A 14,776-nucleotide genomic window follows, 5' to 3' on the forward strand; every position below is an offset into this window, starting at 1 on the left:
GTCCACGGCCACACCACCCCGAACGCGCCCGATCCCGTCTGGTCTCGGAAGCTAAGCAGGGTCGGGCCTGGTTAGAACTTGGATGGGAGACCGCCCGGGAATACCGGGTGCCGTAGGCTTCTTCTTTTTTTTTTTTTTTTTTTTGCCTCTGGTTCTGTCGCGTTTCTGGGAGCGCGGGGGCGGCCCGGGGTGGGGGTGACCCCCACCCTCAGCGCCCGCCGCGGTGCCTGGCGCCCCAGCCCGCACCGTGGGGCCTCCTCTTGTCCCGAGCCGTGACACCGCCGCCACGCGGCAGCATGCGTGGCTTCTGGACTGTCAGGTCTCAGACCAAAGGTCTGCTCTGTGGGAACGGACACGCCGGAGGAAACCTTGAGAGTCTGAGAGGGGAGGGAGTTCCAGAAGAAGGCCAGGATGTCATTTTGAGGGAGTATGTGACCAGAACTCGTCCCGTTGCTTTTGGGGTTCTATGGGCTACACGTAGGGATCTTTGGTGGTGGCACCTGATGTTGGGGGATCCGGAGTCACACCCAGACCTGCTCCACAGGCCTCCTTTTACTTTTCTCTTCGGATTCATTTTTTTTTTTTTTTTTTGAGACAGAGTCTGGGTTTGTTGCCCAGGCTAGAGTGAGTGCCGTGGCGTCAGCCTAGCTCACAGCAACTTCAAACTCCTGGGCTCGAGTGATCCTTCTGCCTCAGCCTCCCGGGTAGCTGGGACTGCAGGCATGCGCCACCATGCCCCGCTAATTTTTTATATATATATCAGTTGGCCAATTAATTTCTTTCTATTTATAGTAGGGACGGGGTCTCGCTCTTGCTCAGGCTGGTTTTGAACTCCTGACCTTGAGCAATCCGCCCGCCTCGGCCTCCCAAGAGCTAGGATTACAGGCGTGAGCCACAGCGCCCGGCCGGATTCATTATTTTTAAAAAGTGTCTCTTATCTCTATTATTGCATTTTCTTTTCTCTCTCTTTTCAAGCAGATGATGGGAGTCCAAGTATTAAGGTGACATGTGTTGCCCGTGCCCCCCTCCCCCCCGTGTTCTTATTCATTTACCTCTCATGTTGTTCCAGCATATTGTGGGGGCACCAATGTTAAGGTCGGGTGCGGTGCGTTGCCCTCTCCCAGCCTCCCCCCTCGGGTCAGAGCTTCAAGTGCGCCCATCCCCCAGTCGGTGCGCACCCACCCCATTCCTAATGGATGTGTATGCCCATCCCCTCCCCCCCACCCGCCCGACACCCACCCGAAGAAGGTGATTCCTCTGTGTCCACTTAGGTGTCCATCGGTTCGTACCCATTTGCTGGTGAGCGCGAGCACGTGGTGCTCGTGTGTCCATTCTTGGGATACTTGGCTTACTGGAACGGGTTCCAGCTCTGGCCAGGAGAACCAGGAGAGGTGCCCTCTCACCGCTGCTCCTCATAGCCGAATAGCACTCCGTGGTGTCCACGCGCCACATTTTATTTACCCACTCGTGGGTCGATGGGCACTCGGGTGGCTTCCAGGTCTTTGCGATTGTGACTTGTGCCCTGACTCTAACCCTAACCCTTACCCAGCCCGTCTCCTCCACGGCCCCTGCCTGACTGACTCCTTCCCGCCCGGCCTGTCACCTGTCACCGTCCTCTGCCCCTGCCTGACACGCTCCTCCCCGCCCGGGCCGTCACCGTCCTCGGCCCCTGCCTGACGGGGCTCCTCCGTCGCCTGGGCCTTCCAAGGGCTTGGTGTGGACGCTGGTTCCAGGACGCCCTCCCAGGAACCCGGTAGCAGGGCGGCCGCAGCGTCTCGCGCAACCCAACCGTCCGCCGGCTGGCCGCCGTCGCTAAGTGGCCTGCGGGGGACGTGCTCCCGCTGTGCCGTGGGGGCCCAGCCTGGTGTCTTCTCTGAGGCCCCGCGGCTGCCGCTCCCCGCAAGGGGATAGCCGCGGAGGTGGGGACCGCCTCCTCATGGGGACGTACACTCAGCTCTCCACGTCGGATTCCGGGGCTCTCTGTCCTGCCAGAAGGCCCAGCTGGCCTGCGGGTCCTTAGAGTGGCAAAAACATCCGAAAACTGAGATTGAGGGTCCGGTGGGTGTCTGCACTTTTGTGCTGGGCACCCCAGGGAGGCCCGGGGGCTGGCTGGACAACGCGGTCTGCTGGGCGGGGGCTTTGGAGGAGCAACTGATGCCCTTTGCACTTTGGGTAGCAAGTGTCTGAGGTGTCTCTGGGCCCTGTGCCATGTGTGGGCGGGGGCGGGGGCGGGGTGGGAGGAGGAGGAGGAGGAGGAGGAGGAGGAGGAGGAGGTGGGAAGGGCCGTGGCCTGCAGTCGTGTTCCCCGGGGTGGCACAGCATGTGGCTTCTTCCACAGGCTGCTTGGCCTGGGCTCCCTGCACCTGGGCCTTTGGAGGACTGGCCCTGTGCTTGCCAACACTTCCTGCAGGGACCCAGAGCTGGGAGGTTGCATCTCTCAGCCCTGGGTCGGGCAGAGCCCCAGCGGGCCATGCCCACAACCTCTCTCAGCACGGGTCCCCCAGAAGGCTCCTTTGGGACCAGGATTCTCTTGCGGGTGACTCTTTAAGGTCTGGCCCCTGGATGGAGGGGCACCAGGAGTAGAGGAGCAGGAAGGGGAAGGGGGTGGCCATGCGAGGGGACACTTTCAGGCCAAGTCCCAGCTTCAGCCTGATCCTCCTGGGAACCCCTGGGTGGACATCACACCTCCTGGTTGCCCCGCTCTGAGACAAGGAGCCGGGCTTCGCATTCCCACAGCAGCCAGTCGTGGGCTGAGGACACCTGGGGCGTTGGGAACTCCCTGGCTTCTCCTTGGATTAACATCTGGAGCTGCTTGTGAATTGTGCCGCCACACACACCCGAGTGCAGGTGTCTTCTGCACAGACTGCGGGCCTCGCTCTTCTGAATGCCGCTAGCTCGCCACCCACCCACCCGCGGGTGAACCTGGTCAGGGTACTTTCTCTCAGGGGCAGACTCTCATCCGGGCGGGCTACCGGTGTCTCTGTTTGCTCGTTTCTTTCTTCCACTTCGGGAAAGGCTTCCTTACTGGGTGTGGAAATCTCCTATGCCTTTCCTCGCCTATTCTGTCAGCTTTCAAATTCTCTTTCGGTTGCCACCCTCACAGATGGATTAGGAAACTCTTTGCGGTGCACTCATTAGTGAAATGACCTCAATGACGCTGGAATCCAATATCTAATCGCCGATTTTTAGCGAGTCCACACGCCAGGGTGGTTGGGGTCCAATGCAGCCCCGGCCAGGCCCAGGCCCCTTGGACTGGGCCACAGGAGGACACAGAGGAGGGTCCCGGCCCCCACGGTAGCAGTGCGGGCAGTTCTCCAAGGGCTTGGGTGTTTTCCAGAGGGAGGAGATGGAGGGGACTGATTTCTTCAGCGCCCCACAAACCACGCCACCCCACCCCACCCATGGGACACATCCGGGGGGAGAGAGAGAGAGAGAGAGAGAGAGAGAGAGAGAGAGAGAGAGACGCCCCATACACTGGCTCCCCTCCCCCGTGCGCTGTGCCCCAGCCCTGGCCCGGGGGAATAGGCGGCCGCAGGGCCACAGGGTGGGCGGAGCAGCTGAAAGGGGTTGTGGGGGAGGGCGGCCCCTGGCTGGGGTCAAAGGGCGAGCGCCCCGCCCACCCCGTGCGCAGTCAGCGGCCGCGGCGCGCTGGGGGTGGGGGCGGGGAGGTGAAGGAGGCCAGGCGAGGAGAGGAGGGGGGCTGGAAGGTCTCCACCTTGGTGGGTCCAGCCGTGGAGGCGCATCTTGTGTGAGTGTGAGTGAGTGAGTGAGTGTGAGTGTGTGTGTATAGAGAGACAGCCCCCAACCTCGGCCCGCCGCTCCCTGCCCGCCCCGCCTGTCACCCCCGTCCCTCGGAGCCCGCCGGACCCGGCCGGCGAACTCAACAGGCCCGGCCCGGCGCGGGGCCTGGGGCGGGAGGAGGCGGCGGGGAAGCGCAGAGAGGCTCGGCTTCTTGAGCGGGGCAGGGGCGCCCTCCACCGTCCACGGCCACACCACCCCGAACGCGCCCGATCCCGTCTGGTCTCGGAAGCTAAGCAGGGTCGGGCCTGGTTAGAACTTGGATGGGAGACCGCCCGGGAATACCGGGTGCCGTAGGCTTCTTCTTTTTTTTTTTTTTTTTTTTGCCTCTGGTTCTGTCGCGTTTCTGGGAGCGCGGGGGCGGCCCGGGGTGGGGGTGACCCCCACCCTCAGCGCCCGCCGCGGTGCCTGGCGCCCCAGCCCGCACCGTGGGGCCTCCTCTTGTCCCGAGCCGTGACACCGCCGCCACGCGGCAGCATGCGTGGCTTCTGGACTGTCAGGTCTCAGACCAAAGGTCTGCTCTGTGGGAACGGACACGCCGGAGGAAACCTTGAGAGTCTGAGAGGGGAGGGAGTTCCAGAAGAAGGCCAGGATGTCATTTTGAGGGAGTATGTGACCAGAACTCGTCCCGTTGCTTTTGGGGTTCTATGGGCTACACGTAGGGATCTTTGGTGGTGGCACCTGATGTTGGGGGATCCGGAGTCACACCCAGACCTGCTCCACAGGCCTCCTTTTACTTTTCTCTTCGGATTCATTTTTTTTTTTTTTTTTTGAGACAGAGTCTGGGTTTGTTGCCCAGGCTAGAGTGAGTGCCGTGGCGTCAGCCTAGCTCACAGCAACTTCAAACTCCTGGGCTCGAGTGATCCTTCTGCCTCAGCCTCCCGGGTAGCTGGGACTGCAGGCATGCGCCACCATGCCCCGCTAATTTTTTATATATATATCAGTTGGCCAATTAATTTCTTTCTATTTATAGTAGGGACGGGGTCTCGCTCTTGCTCAGGCTGGTTTTGAACTCCTGACCTTGAGCAATCCGCCCGCCTCGGCCTCCCAAGAGCTAGGATTACAGGCGTGAGCCACAGCGCCCGGCCGGATTCATTATTTTTAAAAAGTGTCTCTTATCTCTATTATTGCATTTTCTTTTCTCTCTCTTTTCAAGCAGATGATGGGAGTCCAAGTATTAAGGTGACATGTGTTGCCCGTGCCCCCCTCCGCCCCGTGTTCTTATTCATTTACCTCTCATGTTGTTCCAGCATATTGTGGGGGCACCAATGTTAAGGTCGGGTGCGGTGCGTTGCCCTCTCCCAGCCTCCCCCCTCGGGTCAGAGCTTCAAGTGCGCCCATCCCCCAGTCGGTGCGCACCCACCCCATTCCTAATGGATGTGTATGCCCATCCCCTCCCCCCACCCGCCCGACACCCACCCGAAGAAGGTGATTCCTCTGTGTCCACTTAGGTGTCCATCGGTTCGTACCCATTTGCTGGTGAGCGCGAGCACGTGGTGCTCGTGTGTCCATTCTTGGGATACTTGGCTTACTGGAACGGGTTCCAGCTCTGGCCAGGAGAACCAGGAGAGGTGCCCTCTCACCGCTGCTCCTCATAGCCGAATAGCACTCCGTGGTGTCCACGCGCCACATTTTATTTACCCACTCGTGGGTCGATGGGCACTCGGGTGGCTTCCAGGTCTTTGCGATTGTGACTTGTGCCCTGACTCTAACCCTAACCCTTACCCAGCCCGTCTCCTCCACGGCCCCTGCCTGACTGACTCCTTCCCGCCCGGCCTGTCACCTGTCACCGTCCTCTGCCCCTGCCTGACACGCTCCTCCCCGCCCGGGCCGTCACCGTCCTCGGCCCCTGCCTGACGGGGCTCCTCCGTCGCCTGGGCCTTCCAAGGGCTTGGTGTGGACGCTGGTTCCAGGACGCCCTCCCAGGAACCCGGTAGCAGGGCGGCCGCAGCGTCTCGCGCAACCCAACCGTCCGCCGGCTGGCCGCCGTCGCTAAGTGGCCTGCGGGGGACGTGCTCCCGCTGTGCCGTGGGGGCCCAGCCTGGTGTCTTCTCTGAGGCCCCGCGGCTGCCGCTCCCCGCAAGGGGATAGCCGCGGAGGTGGGGACCGCCTCCTCATGGGGACGTACACTCAGCTCTCCACGTCGGATTCCGGGGCTCTCTGTCCTGCCAGAAGGCCCAGCTGGCCTGCGGGTCCTTAGAGTGGCAAAAACATCCGAAAACTGAGATTGAGGGTCCGGTGGGTGTCTGCACTTTTGTGCTGGGCACCCCAGGGAGGCCCGGGGGCTGGCTGGACAACGCGGTCTGCTGGGCGGGGGCTTTGGAGGAGCAACTGATGCCCTTTGCACTTTGGGTAGCAAGTGTCTGAGGTGTCTCTGGGCCCTGTGCCATGTGGGGGCGGGGGCGGGGGCGGGGTGGGAGGAGGAGGAGGAGGAGGAGGAGGAGGAGGAGGAGGTGGGAAGGGCCGTGGCCTGCAGTCGTGTTCCCCGGGGTGGCACAGCATGTGGCTTCTTCCACAGGCTGCTTGGCCTGGGCTCCCTGCACCTGGGCCTTTGGAGGACTGGCCCTGTGCTTGCCAACACTTCCTGCAGGGACCCAGAGCTGGGAGGTTGCATCTCTCAGCCCTGGGTCGGGCAGAGCCCCAGCGGGCCATGCCCACAACCTCTCTCAGCACGGGTCCCCCAGAAGGCTCCTTTGGGACCAGGATTCTCTTGCGGGTGACTCTTTAAGGTCTGGCCCCTGGATGGAGGGGCACCAGGAGTAGAGGAGCAGGAAGGGGAAGGGGGTGGCCATGCGAGGGGACACTTTCAGGCCAAGTCCCAGCTTCAGCCTGATCCTCCTGGGAACCCCTGGGTGGACATCACACCTCCTGGTTGCCCCGCTCTGAGACAAGGAGCCGGGCTTCGCATTCCCACAGCAGCCAGTCGTGGGCTGAGGACACCTGGGGCGTTGGGAACTCCCTGGCTTCTCCTTGGATTAACATCTGGAGCTGCTTGTGAATTGTGCCGCCACACACACCCGAGTGCAGGTGTCTTCTGCACAGACTGCGGGCCTCGCTCTTCTGAATGCCGCTAGCTCGCCACCCACCCACCCGCGGGTGAACCTGGTCAGGGTACTTTCTCTCAGGGGCAGACTCTCATCCGGGCGGGCTACCGGTGTCTCTGTTTGCTCGTTTCTTTCTTCCACTTCGGGAAAGGCTTCCTTACTGGGTGTGGAAATCTCCTATGCCTTTCCTCGCCTATTCTGTCAGCTTTCAAATTCTCTTTCGGTTGCCACCCTCACAGATGGATTAGGAAACTCTTTGCGGTGCACTCATTAGTGAAATGACCTCAATGACGCTGGAATCCAATATCTAATCGCCGATTTTTAGCGAGTCCACACGCCAGGGTGGTTGGGGTCCAATGCAGCCCCGGCCAGGCCCAGGCCCCTTGGACTGGGCCACAGGAGGACACAGAGGAGGGTCCCGGCCCCCACGGTAGCGGTGCGGGCAGTTCTCCAAGGGCTTGGGTGTTTTCCAGAGGGAGGAGATGGAGGGGACTGATTTCTTCAGCGCCCCACAAACCACGCCACCCCACCCCACCCATGGGACACATCCGGGGAGAGAGAGAGAGAGAGAGAGAGAGAGAGAGAGAGAGAGAGAGAGAGAGAGAGAGACGCCCCATACACTGGCTCCCCTCCCCCGTGTGCTGTGCCCCAGCCCTGGCCCGGGGGAATAGGCGGCCGCAGGGCCACAGGGTGGGCGGCGCAGCTGAAAGGGGTTGTGGGGGAGGGCGGCCCCTGGCTGGGGTCAAAGGGCGAGCGCCCCGCCCACCCCGTGCGCAGTCAGCGGCCGCGGCGCGCTGGGGGTGGGGGCGGGGAGGTGAAGGAGGCCAGGCGAGGAGAGGAGGGGGGCTGGAAGGTCTCCACCTTGGTGGGTCCAGCCGTGGAGGCGCATCTTGTGTGAGTGTGAGTGAGTGAGTGAGTGTGAGTGTGTGTGTATAGAGAGACAGCCCCCAACCTCGGCCCGCCGCTCCCTGCCCGCCCCGCCTGTCACCCCCGTCCCTCGGAGCCCGCCGGACCCGGCCGGCGAACTCAACAGGCCCGGCCCGGCGCGGGGCCTGGGGCGGGAGGAGGCGGCGGGGAAGCGCAGAGAGGCTCGGCTTCTTGAGCGGGGCAGGGGCGCCCTCCACCGTCCACGGCCACACCACCCCGAACGCGCCCGATCCCGTCTGGTCTCGGAAGCTAAGCAGGGTCGGGCCTGGTTAGAACTTGGATGGGAGACCGCCCGGGAATACCGGGTGCCGTAGGCTTCTTCTTTTTTTTTTTTTTTTTTTTGCCTCTGGTTCTGTCGCGTTTCTGGGAGCGCGGGGGCGGCCCGGGGTGGGGGTGACCCCCACCCTCAGCGCCCGCCGCGGTGCCTGGCGCCCCAGCCCGCACCGTGGGGCCTCCTCTTGTCCCGAGCCGTGACACCGCCGCCACGCGGCAGCATGCGTGGCTTCTGGACTGTCAGGTCTCAGACCAAAGGTCTGCTCTGTGGGAACGGACACGCCGGAGGAAACCTTGAGAGTCTGAGAGGGGAGGGAGTTCCAGAAGAAGGCCAGGATGTCATTTTGAGGGAGTATGTGACCAGAACTCGTCCCGTTGCTTTTGGGGTTCTATGGGCTACACGTAGGGATCTTTGGTGGTGGCACCTGATGTTGGGGGATCCGGAGTCACACCCAGACCTGCTCCACAGGCCTCCTTTTACTTTTCTCTTCGGATTCATTTTTTTTTTTTTTTTTTGAGACAGAGTCTGGGTTTGTTGCCCAGGCTAGAGTGAGTGCCGTGGCGTCAGCCTAGCTCACAGCAACTTCAAACTCCTGGGCTCGAGTGATCCTTCTGCCTCAGCCTCCCGGGTAGCTGGGACTGCAGGCATGCGCCACCATGCCCCGCTAATTTTTTATATATATATCAGTTGGCCAATTAATTTCTTTCTATTTATAGTAGAGACGGGGTCTCGCTCTTGCTCAGGCTGGTTTTGAACTCCTGACCTTGAGCAATCCGCCCGCCTCGGCCTCCCAAGAGCTAGGATTACAGGCGTGAGCCACAGCGCCCGGCCGGATTCATTATTTTTAAAAAGTGTCTCTTATCTCTATTATTGCATTTTCTTTTCTCTCTCTTTTCAAGCAGATGATGGGAGTCCAAGTATTAAGGTGACATGTGTTGCCCGTGCCCCCCTCCCCCCCGTGTTCTTATTCATTTACCTCTCATGTTGTTCCAGCATATTGTGGGGGCACCAATGTTAAGGTCGGGTGCGGTGCGTTGCCCTCTCCCAGCCTCCCCCCTCGGGTCAGAGCTTCAAGTGCGCCCATCCCCCAGTCGGTGCGCACCCACCCCATTCCTAATGGATGTGTATGCCCATCCCCTCCCCCCCACCCGCCCGACACCCACCCGAAGAAGGTGATTCCTCTGTGTCCACTTAGGTGTCCATCGGTTCGTACCCATTTGCTGGTGAGCGCGAGCACGTGGTGCTCGTGTGTCCATTCTTGGGATACTTGGCTTACTGGAACGGGTTCCAGCTCTGGCCAGGAGAACCAGGAGAGGTGCCCTCTCACCGCTGCTCCTCATAGCCGAATAGCACTCCGTGGTGTCCACGCGCCACATTTTATTTACCCACTCGTGGGTCGATGGGCACTCGGGTGGCTTCCAGGTCTTTGCGATTGTGACTTGTGCCCTGACTCTAACCCTAACCCTTACCCAGCCCGTCTCCTCCACGGCCCCTGCCTGACTGACTCCTTCCCGCCCGGCCTGTCACCTGTCACCGTCCTCTGCCCCTGCCTGACACGCTCCTCCCCGCCCGGGCCGTCACCGTCCTCGGCCCCTGCCTGACGGGGCTCCTCTGTCGCCTGGGCCTTCCAAGGGCTTGGTGTGGACGCTGGTTCCAGGACGCCCTCCCAGGAACCCGGTAGCAGGGCGGCCGCAGCGTCTCGCGCAACCCAACCGTCCGCCGGCTGGCCGCCGTCGCTACGTGGCCTGCGGGGGACGTGCTCCCGCTGTGCCGTGGGGGCCCAGCCTGGTGTCTTCTCTGAGGCCCCGCGGCTGCCGCTCCCCGCAAGGGGATAGCCGCGGAGGTGGGGACCGCCTCCTCATGGGGACGTACACTCAGCTCTCCACGTCGGATTCCGGGGCTCTCTGTCCTGCCAGAAGGCCCAGCTGGCCTGCGGGTCCTTAGAGTGGCAAAAACATCCGAAAACTGAGATTGAGGGTCCGGTGGGTGTCTGCACTTTTGTGCTGGGCACCCCAGGGAGGCCCGGGGGCTGGCTGGACAACGCGGTCTGCTGGGCGGGGGCTTTGGAGGAGCAACTGATGCCCTTTGCACTTTGGGTAGCAAGTGTCTGAGGTGTCTCTGGGCCCTGTGCCATGTGGGGGTGGGGGCGGGGGCGGGGTGGGAGGAGGAGGAGGAGGAGGAGGAGGAGGTGGGAAGGGCCGTGGCCTGCAGTCGTGTTCCCCGGGGTGGCACAGCATGTGGCTTCTTCCACAGGCTGCTTGGCCTGGGCTCCCTGCACCTGGGCCTTTGGAGGACTGGCCCTGTGCTTGCCAACACTTCCTGCAGGGACCCAGAGCTGGGAGGTTGCATCTCTCAGCCCTGGGTCGGGCAGAGCCCCAGCGGGCCATGCCCACAACCTCTCTCAGCACGGGTCCCCCAGAAGGCTCCTTTGGGACCAGGATTCTCTTGCGGGTGACTCTTTAAGGTCTGGCCCCTGGATGGAGGGGCACCAGGAGTAGAGGAGCAGGAAGGGGAAGGGGGTGGCCATGCGAGGGGACACTTTCAGGCCAAGTCCCAGCTTCAGCCTGATCCTCCTGGGAACCCCTGGGTGGACATCACACCTCCTGGTTGCCCCGCTCTGAGACAAGGAGCCGGGCTTCGCATTCCCACAGCAGCCAGTCGTGGGCTGAGGACACCTGGGGCGTTGGGAACTCCCTGGCTTCTCCTTGGATTAACATCTGGAGCTGCTTGTGAATTGTGCCGCCACACACACCCGAGTGCAGGTGTCTTCTGCACAGACTGCGGGCCTCGCTCTTCTGAATGCCGCTAGCTCGCCACCCACCCACCCGCGGGTGAACCTGGTCAGGGTACTTTCTCTCAGGGGCAGACTCTCATCCGGGCGGGCTACCGGTGTCTCTGTTTGCTCGTTTCTTTCTTCCACTTCGGGAAAGGCTTCCTTACTGGGTGTGGAAATCTCCTATGCCTTTCCTCGCCTATTCTGTCAGCTTTCAAATTCTCTTTCGGTTGCCACCCTCACAGATGGATTAGGAAACTCTTTGCGGTGCACTCATTAGTGAAATGACCTCAATGACGCTGGAATCCAATATCTAATCGCCGATTTTTAGCGAGTCCACACGCCAGGGTGGTTGGGGTCCAATGCAGCCCCGGCCAGGCCCAGGCCCCTTGGACTGGGCCACAGGAGGACACAGAGGAGGGTCCCGGCCCCAACGGTAGCGGTGCGGGCAGTTCTCCAAGGGCTTGGGTGTTTTCCAGAGGGAGGAGATGGAGGGGACTGATTTCTTCAGCGCCCCACAAACCACGCCACCCCACCCCACCCATGGGACACATCCGGGGGGAGAGAGAGAGAGAGAGAGAGAGAGAGAGAGAGAGAGAGAGACGCCCCATACACTGGCTCCCCTCCCCCGTGCGCTGTGCCCCAGCCCTGGCCCGGGGGAATAGGCGGCCGCAGGGCCACAGGGTGGGCGGAGCAGCTGAAAGGGGTTGTGGGGGAGGGCGGCCCCTGGCTGGGGTCAAAGGGCGAGCGCCCCGCCCACCCCGTGCGCAGTCAGCGGCCGCGGCGCGCTGGGGGTGGGGGCGGGGAGGTGAAGGAGGCCAGGCGAGGAGAGGAGGGGGGCTGGAAGGTCTCCACCTTGGTGGGTCCAGCCGTGGAGGCGCATCTTGTGTGAGTGTGAGTGAGTGAGTGAGTGTGAGTGTGTGTGTATAGAGAGACAGCCCCCAACCTCGGCCCGCCGCTCCCTGCCCGCCCCGCCTGTCACCCCCGTCCCTCGGAGCCCGCCGGACCCGGCCGGCGAACTCAACAGGCCCGGCCCGGCGCGGGGCCTGGGGCGGGAGGAGGCGGCGGGGAAGCGCAGAGAGGCTCGGCTTCTTGAGCGGGGCAGGGGCGCCCTCCACCGTCCACGGCCACACCACCCCGAACGCGCCCGATCCCGTCTGGTCTCGGAAGCTAAGCAGGGTCGGGCCTGGTTAGAACTTGGATGGGAGACCGCCCGGGAATACCGGGTGCCGTAGGCTTCTTCTTTTTTTTTTTTTTTTTTTTTTGCCTCTGGTTCTGTCGCGTTTCTGGGAGCGCGGGGGCGGCCCGGGGTGGGGGTGACCCCCACCCTCAGCGCCCGCCGCGGTGCCTGGCGCCCCAGCCCGCACCGTGGGGCCTCCTCTTGTCCCGAGCCGTGACACCGCCGCCACGCGGCAGCATGCGTGGCTTCTGGACTGTCAGGTCTCAGACCAAAGGTCTGCTCTGTGGGAACGGACACGCCGGAGGAAACCTTGAGAGTCTGAGAGGGGAGGGAGTTCCAGAAGAAGGCCAGGATGTCATTTTGAGGGAGTATGTGACCAGAACTCGTCCCGTTGCTTTTGGGGTTCTATGGGCTACACGTAGGGATCTTTGGTGGTGGCACCTGATGTTGGGGGATCCGGAGTCACACCCAGACCTGCTCCACAGGCCTCCTTTTACTTTTCTCTTCGGATTCATTTTTTTTTTTTTTTTTTGAGACAGAGTCTGGGTTTGTTGCCCAGGCTAGAGTGAGTGCCGTGGCGTCAGCCTAGCTCACAGCAACTTCAAACTCCTGGGCTCGAGTGATCCTTCTGCCTCAGCCTCCCGGGTAGCTGGGACTGCAGGCATGCGCCACCATGCCCCGCTAATTTTTTATATATATATCAGTTGGCCAATTAATTTCTTTCTATTTATAGTAGAGACGGGGTCTCGCTCTTGCTCAGGCTGGTTTTGAACTCCTGACCTTGAGCAATCCGCCCGCCTCGGCCTCCCAAGAGCTAGGATTACAGGCGTGAGCCACAGCGCCCGGCCGGATTCATTATTTTTAAAAAGTGTCTCTTATCTCTATTATTGCATTTTCTTTTCTCTCTCTTTTCAAGCAGATGATGGGAGTCCAAGTATTAAGGTGACATGTGTTGCCCGTGCCCCCCTCCCCCCCGTGTTCTTATTCATTTACCTCTCATGTTGTTCCAGCATATTGTGGGGGCACCAATGTTAAGGTCGGGTGCGGTGCGTTGCCCTCTCCCAGCCTCCCCCCTCGGGTCAGAGCTTCAAGTGCGCCCATCCCCCAGTCGGTGCGCACCCACCCCATTCCTAATGGATGTGTATGCCCATCCCCTCCCCCCCACCCGCCCGACACCCACCCGAAGAAGGTGATTCCTCTGTGTCCACTTAGGTGTCCATCGGTTCGTACCCATTTGCTGGTGAGCGCGAGCACGTGGTGCTCGTGTGTCCATTCTTGGGATACTTGGCTTACTGGAACGGGTTCCAGCTCTGGCCAGGAGAACCAGGAGAGGTGCCCTCTCACCGCTGCTCCTCATAGCCGAATAGCACTCCGTGGTGTCCACGCGCCACATTTTATTTACCCACTCGTGGGTCGATGGGCACTCGGGTGGCTTCCAGGTCTTTGCGATTGTGACTTGTGCCCTGACTCTAACCCTAACCCTTACCCAGCCCGTCTCCTCCACGGCCCCTGCCTGACTGACTCCTTCCCGCCCGGCCTGTCACCTGTCACCGTCCTCTGCCCCTGCCTGACACGCTCCTCCCCGCCCGGGCCGTCACCGTCCTCGGCCCCTGCCTGACGGGGCTCCTCTGTCGCCTGGGCCTTCCAAGGGCTTGGTGTGGACGCTGGTTCCAGGACGCCCTCCCAGGAACCCGGTAGCAGGGCGGCCGCAGCGTCTCGCGCAACCCAACCGTCCGCCGGCTGGCCGCCGTCGCTAAGTGGCCTGCGGGGGACGTGCTCCCGCTGTGCCGTGGGGGCCCAGCCTGGTGTCTTCTCTGAGGCCCCGCGGCTGCCGCTCCCCACAAGGGGATAGCCGCGGAGGTGGGGACCGCCTCCTCATGGGGACGTACACTCAGCTCTCCACGTCGGATTCCGGGGCTCTCTGTCCTGCCAGAAGGCCCAGCTGGCCTGCGGGTCCTTAGAGTGGCAAAAACATCCGAAAACTGAGATTGAGGGTCCGGTGGGTGTCTGCACTTTTGTGCTGGGCACCCCAGGGAGGCCCGGGGGCTGGCTGGACAACGCGGTCTGCTGGGCGGGGGCTTTGGAGGAGCAACTGATGCCCTTTGCACTTTGGGTAGCAAGTGTCTGAGGTGTCTCTGGGCCCTGTGCCATGTGGGGGCGGGGGCGGGGGCGGGGTGGGAGGAGGAGGAGGAGGAGGAGGAGGAGGAGGAGGAGGTGGGAAGGGCCGTGGCCTGCAGTCGTGTTCCCCGGGGTGGCACAGCATGTGGCTTCTTCCACAGGCTGCTTGGCCTGGGCTCCCTGCACCTGGGCCTTTGGAGGACTGGCCCTGTGCTTGCCAACACTTCCTGCAGGGACCCAGAGCTGGGAGGTTGCATCTCTCAGCCCTGGGTCGGGCAGAGCCCCAGCGGGCCATGCCCACAACCTCTCTCAGCACGGGTCCCCCAGAAGGCTCCTTTGGGACCAGGATTCTCTTGCGGGTGACTCTTTAAGGTCTGGCCCCTGGATGGAGGGGCACCAGGAGTAGAGGAGCAGGAAGGGGAAGGGGGTGGCCATGCGAGGGGACACTTTCAGGCCAAGTCCCAGCTTCAGCCTGATCCTCCTGGGAACCCCTGGGTGGACATCACACCTCCTGGTTGCCCCGCTCTGAGACAAGGAGCCGGGCTTCGCATTCCCACAGCAGCCAGTCGTGGGCTGAGGACACCTGGGGCGTTGGGAACTCCCTGGCTTCTCCTTGGATTAACATCTGGAGCTGCTTGTGAATTGTGCCGCCACACACACCC

At 62.2% G+C, this 14,776-nt stretch overlaps 4 pseudogenes; all 4 read left to right on the plus strand.

Annotated features, from left to right (window-relative positions):
- Positions 1-119, plus strand: LOC142868067 (uncharacterized; annotated as a pseudogene).
- A 3,860-nt stretch (positions 120-3,979) lies between these two features.
- Positions 3,980-4,098, plus strand: LOC142868068 (uncharacterized; annotated as a pseudogene).
- A 3,869-nt stretch (positions 4,099-7,967) lies between these two features.
- On the plus strand, positions 7,968-8,086 carry LOC142868069 (uncharacterized; annotated as a pseudogene).
- Positions 8,087-11,935: 3,849 nt separating this feature from the next.
- On the plus strand, positions 11,936-12,054 carry LOC142868070 (uncharacterized; annotated as a pseudogene).
- The last annotated feature ends 2,722 nt before the right edge of the window (positions 12,055-14,776 follow it).

Source organism: Microcebus murinus, unplaced genomic scaffold (genome assembly GCF_040939455.1).
Source record: "Microcebus murinus isolate Inina unplaced genomic scaffold, M.murinus_Inina_mat1.0 scaf025_hap2_Mmur4.0, whole genome shotgun sequence".
NCBI classification, from domain to species: Eukaryota; Metazoa; Chordata; class Mammalia; order Primates; family Cheirogaleidae; genus Microcebus; species Microcebus murinus.